This window comes from Leptonychotes weddellii, chromosome 9, assembly GCF_054177405.1.
Source record: "Leptonychotes weddellii isolate Sample4059 chromosome 9, ASM5417740v2, whole genome shotgun sequence".
Classification (NCBI taxonomy): Eukaryota; Metazoa; Chordata; class Mammalia; order Carnivora; family Phocidae; genus Leptonychotes; species Leptonychotes weddellii.
In genome coordinates, this window is record NC_138377.1 from 97,106,557 (window position 1) to 97,115,571 (window position 9,015).

At 45.9% G+C, this 9,015-nt stretch overlaps 1 long non-coding RNA gene across 1 annotated transcript; it reads right to left on the reverse strand.

The window, feature by feature from the left end:
• Positions 1–1,121: 1,121 nt before the first annotated feature.
• Positions 1,122–3,648, reverse strand: LOC145723555 (uncharacterized). Its single transcript, XR_014148707.1, has 2 exons — positions 3,162–3,648; positions 1,122–2,408 (listed from the first exon to the last, which is right to left on the reverse strand). It is a non-coding gene; the product is annotated as an uncharacterized LOC145723555 (long non-coding RNA).
• Positions 3,649–9,015: the final 5,367 nt, after the last annotated feature.

A 9,015-nucleotide genomic window follows, 5' to 3' on the forward strand; every position in this document is an offset into this window, starting at 1 on the left:
TGCATTTTTGGGAATGTTTGAAGTAGTACTTAAAAGATAGCAAAAATCTCAAAGTTCCATCAATCAGAAAACAAATGATCCTAAATTATCAGCCCTGAAAATGAGCTCTGGGTATAGAGGAATTCTTAAAAGTAAGGTTAGATAAAGAACAAGTCCTGGTAAACTGCATACAGCACACTACCCTTTTCCTAAAGCTCAAAAATAAGATGGATTAGACAAGAAAGGTAAGGGATGATCAATTTAGGACCTTGAGGAAGTGCAATGAATAGTAGTACATAGATGTAACTGTCATTCAAATTTTGGAGTTCTCATGTATTAGAGATGAGTCCTTTGTGCATGTGAGGAAAGGGTCATAAAGCGATTGTGAGGCGCTTAGCTGGTTTGGTAGAGCATGCAACTCTGACCTTGGGGTCATGAGTTCAAGCCCGGCCGGTGAAGAGCTTACCTAAAGCTTGATATACGCCCACATTTAAGTGTTTTTCCTCCTTATCTTCATCCATCAGCTAACAGCCAATGCTGTGCTGATCTCTAGCGTGTCCTGTCATTCTGCACAACAATCCCATGGTAACCCCATGTCACAGATGGGTCAGTGGGAACTCAGAGGTTAACATGATGTAAAGACTAGTAACTGGGTAGAAGGATTCAGACCAGGCTCTGCTAAGCCTGCTCTTAGCATCTTTCCCCGTGCCACTGCTCCCTTTTCCCCTCCTGCATCAGTTTACTCATCTATAACGATAGGCCTGCCTCACTGGGTTTTAGACAGTTCTAACAGGAATTCCTTGCAGTCGGTGAGCACTTAAGTGTGAGGAGGGAATATGGACACTTCACTTGGCCAAGGAAATATTTTGAACAGATTAAAAAGAACACTTAACTAGAAGATAAAGGAAAACAGCATCTAGAACAGCTGAAAATTAAGTGGTAAATTGGGATATAAATACCAAGTTCGGTTACCCAAACTATACAGTGACAAATGTTCACTATAGCAAGACTCAAGTGTTAACATGGCCTCATGGGTGGGCCCAGCTTTTGAAAAGAAATCTTTTAACGTAGTAAAAAATCTAAATAGAGCTAAAACCTTTCCAAAGAATGATCTGATAAAGTAGGAGACCCACTTATACATGTAGAAATGCTAACCTTTTATTCATTTGATACTGAATTAAAAAGTCTGCCCAGTTCCACTCCCCTTTTAGTTCTCCTGACCCTTTATTTCTTCTTTGCAAAATGGGAATATCTAGTTTATATTGGGGAATGAACTTGCCCATCAATGCTTGCTGGTATGTAGATGCCATTTCCCTTCTGTGTAAGGTACAAAGAACACAGTTCTGAGAATCCCTAGGTCCAGCAAGCCTAAGCCTTGTGCTCTTCAGACCTCTCCCTGCCAGTCCTTCGCAATCAGGCAGCAAGTTTGGTTTCTCATGACTGGTTTTGCGCTACTGATTGTTCACCAAACATACTCTCTACTTTGTTTAATAAGTTCCGTTGTTCCTAAGATTCTGTTCAACTCACTCCTGTGGCGGCCACAAGGAAAGCATACCCAGGTCCGTGGCTGGCTCACTCACTCCTTTTATAATCTTGCATCAGCAAGAAGCCAGGATTAGGTGTAGGGGAGAATTTTAGGAACAGACTTGCTGACAAACCATCTAAGAACAACAATTTTTAAAAAAATCCATATTGTCACTGAATGTGTTACACAATGGGATAAAAAAAAATCCAAAGCTCCTGTCAACAGTTTTACTCTTTTTTTTTTTTTTCTTCTTTCTTCTAAAAATGAGAGAACCACACATGAAATTCTAAAACCACCTTTTGGAAAAGAGAAACACTCTAATTAAAATGAAAGAATTCAAAATATTTATGCAACAAAACAACTTGGTATATTGCTACAAATTCAAATAAAATATGTCGAATCCTTTCTCCCCATAATTTGAAGGAGCATATTCAGTAAAATTCTGAGGGAACAACGTGAGCCAGGTGCCTATGGGTTTGGTTGCATAGTGCTTTATAATTTAGAAATAACTTTCACGGGTTTTCCCATTCTGAACTTGACCATGTCAAGAGCACGGAATTTGCCCTAGTCACACACCAGACTGGTGCTCAGAGTCTTGAGTGCCTGCCAGGTTTGCACAGCTAATGGAAGGCAAAGCTGGGCCTGCCACCTCTGTTGTCTCCAGTATTTTTACCACGACACAGCGTCCCCTCCATATGTGCACTTTTGTAAGTTTCGGTGGTGAGCCTTTGATTTTTTTCTGTCACCGTACAAGCCTCTTCTCCACCTTCTTATCTTTGCAAAGAAGCCTGGATAATTCAGCTCGAGGTAGAATGGGCCACTTTCAAGAGAGCGTTGGTATTTTTAGTTCTTCTGAAGCAGCCAGGAGATGCCCCTCAGAGTCAGATTGCAGAGGCCACACAGCCTGCATCACGAACCTGAGCTGTTAGGTCTGATTGAACAATCTTCCAGAACACTTATATCAGGACACGGGGTCAGGGGCCATTGCGTATTTTCACAGGATTGCTCAAATAGGGGCTTCCAAAGAACCCTCCAACTTCTATTCCATTTAACTCACCAGAGCTTCCACTCCTCTGGTTTGTATACTTTGAGGGTTATTAGGACATCCAATTACAATGAAAAAAAAATGTGCATGTTTCACCTTTCAAATCTTCGCACTTGCTATTCCCCACTATCGCCAGGCCACTGACCACCTACCCCAGTTAATTCTATTCCTTCAAGCCTTCAGAAGCCCACCCCAGGCTGTATTAAATTCTCTGCTGAAAGTTCTCTGTCTTACGCTGCTTAGAGTAGATGTGTAATTAGGCGTTTGTGAGAGTTTGTTCAGTATCTTTCTCCTCCGTACAGTAAGCTTGGGGGTTGGGGCTGTGTTGCTCACCTGTATCCCCAATACTTATCACAATGTCTGGCTCATTGTTGGTGTTCAATATGCATTCATCCCATTGTCCAACCCTCTCCTTTTACACGTGAGGAATTCGGGGCCCAGAGCGGAGGAGGACCTTGCTCAGCAGCAGGGAATGGGACAGCCAGAACTGGAACCCAAGTCTCTGGACCAGCGAATGGTCTTATCATTGTAGCAGGCCGTACAGGGGCACAAAACCAGGCCTGCCCCCACCGCAAGCTTCATTCATTCATTCATTCCCCACTTAATACGCACCTTCCAGGTTGCCAGGTACAGGTGTGGCGGTCAGGCCCCGAGGTGGGAACCCGCGGGACCCGGCTCCGTGAACGGAAAGCAGGGGCGTCCGGAGATTTCCCCAGCTGAGGCCCGAGCCAGGCTTCAGTGCCGAACCGGGAATTCTCAGCCGGTGAGGCAGCAGAAGCAAAGGTGTGGCGCCCCGGAGCCCGCAAACTGCCTTCCGGACACAGTGACCTGTCACCTTCCCTGTCACGTCCACGTCGTCTAGGATGACGGAGAAGGTGCACGAGCTTGGAGACGGAGGGCAGGCAGCTGGATGAAGGGTCCTCTGCTCGCCTCGGCTTCACGTATCGGGGGAAAAAAGGTCTTCAACCCGCACAGGTGCCTGAGAATCGTGCGCCCGCCCTCGAGCTTTTATAGGCCGCTGTTCGCCAATCAACGTCCGTGCTGGGAGGGCGGGGCGAGAGGCGGGGCTAAAGGCCGAGTGTGGGCGAGGGAAGCCGAACTTCTCAATTGCACGGAGGCCCATTGTCCATTAGGGACGCGCGCGCGGGTCCGCGGAGCCTTTTGCGCATGCTCATTACATGGCCCCGCAAGAACTAGCTTTTTTAAAAAAAATTTTTTTTTTTTTAAGATTTTATTTATTTATTTGACAGAGAGAGACACAGCGAAAGAGGGAACACAAGCAGGGGGAGTGGGAGAGGGAGAAGCAGGCCCCCCACTGAGCTGGGAGCCCGATGCTGGGCTCGATCCCAGGACCCTGGGATCATGACCTGAGCCGAAAGCAGACGCTTAACGACTGAGCCACCCGGGTGCCCCAACAACTAGCTTTTAAGTCTGGTTTAGGGGAGGCTTCCCGGGCTCGGGCGTTGGTTGGTGAACTAAAGCAACTAGTCCGTTGTGAAACCCCCCCTGCGGGGGGATTCCGGAACTTTCGCTAACCAGCAGGAATGGGGCATATTTGTAAACTGGGAATAATGTCCCAGGGCTGGTTTTCGACGGAAGGGGCGGTTGGACATTAGTAGTTAATATGACCCCAACTAGTTCCCTGTTTTACTTTAGGGAAGTGGGTACTGACTCTTCCCAGCACCTTCATTTCCAGAAAGCGTTTTCACCCAGAGAAAGAAGTGAGATTTGCTCTGCTTTTGGCTGCTCATCATCCAGCTGAGTCACCTGGGAAGCTGTTAAACAAAACAAAACACCCGAATGAAACAAACAGCAACAACTACCCAGTTTCCTGGGCCCCTGCACACTTCACAGGCCGAGGAACCGAAACTGGGGGGCGGGCGAAGGGGGACGGGGAATCTGCGTTTTCAGCCACCCTCTGCAAGAGTCTGACGGTTAGCGTTGGGAACTCCTGGTTTAGGGCAAAGCCAGCTGCTCACGGTGCCTGACAAGTACAGGGTGCATAATAAACACGGTCTGAAAGAATGACTGAGTTAGTAACTGTCTTCAAATATTGAAGGAAGGTTTAACAGTTGGATAATAAACCCCGTTGACCACACTTGAAAAATGGACTGTTGGTTGGAGTGTAAATTACTGCCACTTTTTAAGGAGGGTGATTGGGTTCCATCTCTCAGAATTAAAAGTACTCTTTCATCCAGGAATTTCACTTGTAGAAATCCATCCAAAAGTGCATGTACAATTTCAATGAAGCATTTTTGTAAGAGAGAAGAAAATTGCATGTGAGGAAGCTTTCATGTGGCTATTAACAGGAGTGCTGTTATTGAATGATATCTAGAATACGGTGTTAAATGAAACAAGCAAGTTGAAGACCAGTATACGTAATATGACCCTGAAAGATTCACATGCATGTGTTTGTATGTGTAAAGGAAATTCTGGAAGGGTTAAAGAAAAACACAAAACAAGTAAAAGGTAAAAGATTACCTCTGAGGAGAAGGGTTGGGAGGATGGGAGTGAGATTTTTCCATTTCAGTTTATCCATTCCATATTGCTTGGATTTTTAAAAACCACAACCACGTATTACTTTTAATAGCCTTTAAGTCTGGTTTGGTAATGGCATTGTCATCTCCGGCACTGGTTAGCCAATTAAAGCAACTAATCTATTGTTACACCTCTGCATCAGGAGATTCTAGCACTTGCTGTTAACCAGCAGGAATGGGATGGGGCACATTTGTAAATTAGGAATAATGACCCATTCCTGCCACAGGGCTGGTTTTTGTGAGAGGGGGTGGTTGGGGAGCAACAATTAACACTATTGTTAATTTTTTTTAAAAAGTGAAGGGGCTTCAATATAGAAGAAAAACTGAACTTGGGGCGCCTGGGTGTCTCAGTCGGTTAAGCATCTGCCTTCAGCTCAGGTCCCTGGGATCGAGCCCCGCATCAGGCTCCCTGCTCAGTGGGGAGTCTGCTTCTCCCTCCCCCTCTGCCTGCCACTCCCCCTGCTTGTGCTCTCTCTGTGTGTCAAATAAATAAATAAATAAATAAACCTTAAAAAAAAAAAAAAGGAAGGAAAACTGAATTTATTTTATGTAGCTCTGGAGGGAAGAACTCTGACCAACTGGGAGACAGTTTTAGCTCAAAATAAGAAAAGTAAGGAAAAACTTTGCTGGCCATTAGCCTGAGGCTGGGATGGGGAATACAATGTCTGCTTCTGGGAGGAGTGTGGACTAGATGTGTCTTGCAGCCCTAAGATACCACAGGTCTTTAAGGAGGTAGGTTAAATGCTCTCTGTCACACTACCTGGATTAACTCAAATCCCACTCTGCCACTGAATAGGGCTGTGTGACTTTAGGCTAGTCGTCTAAACCCTGGGTGCCTCAGTTTCCTCACTTACATGATAAGGATAATGATGACACCTACCTCATCGAATTTTTGTAGAATTACATGATATGGTACATGTAAGACACTCAGCACAGTTCCTGTTCAAAAAATGTTCGTATTTCTTTACTGTTTTGTATGACGGATCGACACTTAAAAAGTTAAAAAGAGAATCACAGAAAACATTTCTACTATTGGAGGGGCTATTTTATTTTTCCACCCTTAAATATTTGTGGAAATAACCAGATATGGGATTTTCAGGATTAATGGATTTAGTGGATTGGTAGAATTGCATATATGCTGGATGGCTTTGCTTACGAAGGGAATTTTTTGGAAGTTTGTTTTCCAGATGCTGGCTCAGTGCTGCCCCACAGTGGCCAATCATCCGACTGGCTACTTAGATAAGTTGGCTTTTTCTCACCAGAGCACGCCTGGGCTGGGTGGGGTGTGTGAGTCAAGCCGGCTGGGGTGGTGGGCTGTTGGCCCATGGGTGAGCAAGTGAGTCCCTGCCTCAGGAAGGAGAGGCTTGTTTGTATGCCCACCAGTGACTCCGCCAAGAGGAAACCAAGTGCACTTTATTTAATATGGTCATGCCTCCTGTGTAATTTACTTAGAACATTTGACTTTTCTTCTTAACGTGCTCAAGTTCATTTCTTGTCGAAAAACAAAGAAGCACGTTGCTGAGCTGCTGTGCTATCTGGCGTGCCCTTGGCTTTCCTCCAAGGTTGTTGGGAAGAAACAGCCACTTCTGCTTTTGCCATAAAACTTGTGGAGGCTGTTTTGTTGTTACAAGGTCTCATGTGAAAATTCTTTTAGAAATTTAGGGCCAAGAGAAAGTTTGTATCCTCTGAGGAATTGGTAGTCATGCCTCTTTTATCATAACAAGAGCTCTGTGACTTACCACGCTTGCCCCTCCGTCTCAGCTACTGAGGAACAGTGCCAGGCTGGATGCCTATTCTCAGCAGTTAAATTGACCCAAGATGGGTAATGTTTCCTCCTTGTTTACTTGGTGCTAATTAAAAAAAAATTTTTGTGTGTGGCTCTTTTAATGATTTCGCTGCATATTTATACTTTGATCTACGCTCTTTTATTCTTTCAAGAAAGAGGCAAGGAATCCATAAATTAAATGGAAAGTGGAATATTTGAGGGGTTCTTTTTGGTGAAAAGCTATTTGAGATGATTTTAAGTCAGTGGTTGCACTTGGGTTTTTGAGACTAACAAGTTTATGGGTCAAAGATTTCAGACCGTAATGTGTCTTTACTTGGGAAAATGAGAAGCTCATGTAAATAAGGCCAAGAAGGAAGTGGTAAGTTGTGAGCTAAAGATCAGCAGCTATTAAGGATCATTTCCTTATCCACTACCACCAAGGATAATATTGAGACAGAAAGCTGGTAGCCCATTTGGACCAAAAACATCTTTCCCACTGCCTTCTGACGAGCCACCATTAGGGCTACCTTTCATTGTAATCGTGTTTAAAAATAAAAAATGGTCCTGGGGAGGTTAAGACATTAGTTCCTTGACATCTCTGAGCAAAGGAGATGCATCACTAGGTTCTACTTTGAGTCTTGGTTTCTGCCTCCTTCCCAAGAGAGGTGGCTCCTTGAAGGATCAGAGGCTGTTGGGGAGAGAGGTCTCTTCTGCTTGAAGGGGCTGTGTGACATTAGATAAGCCCCCTGACCTCGCGGCCCCCCTTGAAGATGTCTCTACAGCGTCTGCCAGTGGAGTCACCTACCAGCCCTCCGGGCGCACCCAGCTCCTTGCTCTGTTTGCTCTCAAGGAAAGCCTTCCTTCTGTTTACTCAGCAAAGATTCTTTTAAGACAGGCTAAGCACACGGTTTACTCTGCTAACAAGCTTTGGCATTTATTGTGAGGACCTGTGTTGACTTATTCTTGAGTCGTCATTGACATTCACTGGGAAATGTCAATGCAAACACAAGGAGACATCCTGGAGGCCTGCAGGCCTGACAAAGTGCTCCGGAAAGGGCCATCCTTCCTGTTTTGGTTAGAACCACCTTGAGAGTTAAAAATCACAATAATATACCCACCACAAGAGATTCTAATGATCTCCTTTTAGTTTTTAGATTCGATATCTGAACACTTTTGTTAGGGGTCTCTAGAAAGCTTCCTGTGTTGATTCTGGACCAGCCTTTTTCTGGGCCAGCCATTTGGTGGGCCCCCTGCCAAGAGCCCAGTCCTGAGCCTGCTGGGGACCATGGCACGGCTGCAGAGCGCCTTCAGCTGTGGGTTCAAGGACAGCTCGGCCTCCACGTGGTTGCGTCATCTTGGGACAGTCATTTCTTCTCTCTGGCTCTGAGTTTTCTTATCTGTAGGGTGAGGGGAAGTGGTCTACGGACGCATCGCCACAGCTAGACTGGGCCCCAGGCCTGAGTGCAAGGCCCTAAGAATGCTCAAAATGTTTGTTTTGAATGAAGGGATGAATAAGCTACACCAGCTGATCTCTTGGGTCTTGCTCTGACGTCTTGGGCCTGAATGCTTCCAAAAGCAGGCTCAGCTTGAGTCATAGTCTGACAAGATCTGCTAACAGGGTCACTGGAGACAGCCACAAACCCCCAACGTCTGGATGAATCTGGCCCTGCGCCTGCCAAGTGATCTCACCTGCCTCAGCCTCTCGTCTTCCCCCGGCTCCCCATCCAAGCTGATGCTTGTAAAGGAAACATCTTTTTAGGTGAGGGGACTGTGTATTTGGTTTGTCTTTGTTGCCTGGAAACTGTTGACATCCCGAGACATTCTGTTGCCTTCACTGGATAATGAAAAATTGATGACTTTTTTCTCTGTCAACAAACTCACAGCCTGTTCACCTTGGCTGGGAATGGGTGGGAAGCTGGCTCCTTGCTCCGTGGCTGTTTGCTCTCTTTCAAGCGGGGCCCGAGAGTGGTGGGGGGGTGGTGGTGGGGGGGTTGGTGACAAGATGAGTGTGGCTGTGTGTGGCCACTAGCTAACGTGGAAAGAGCTGTTTTCCCCTCCCTCAAGTGCTCCTTCAGTTCCAGCAAATGCCTCTGCCCAGCTGATCCGCCACACCTCTGCCCTCCAAGGTACCGCCCAGAAGCCGGGTCTGGTCTCCCTGGCCCTG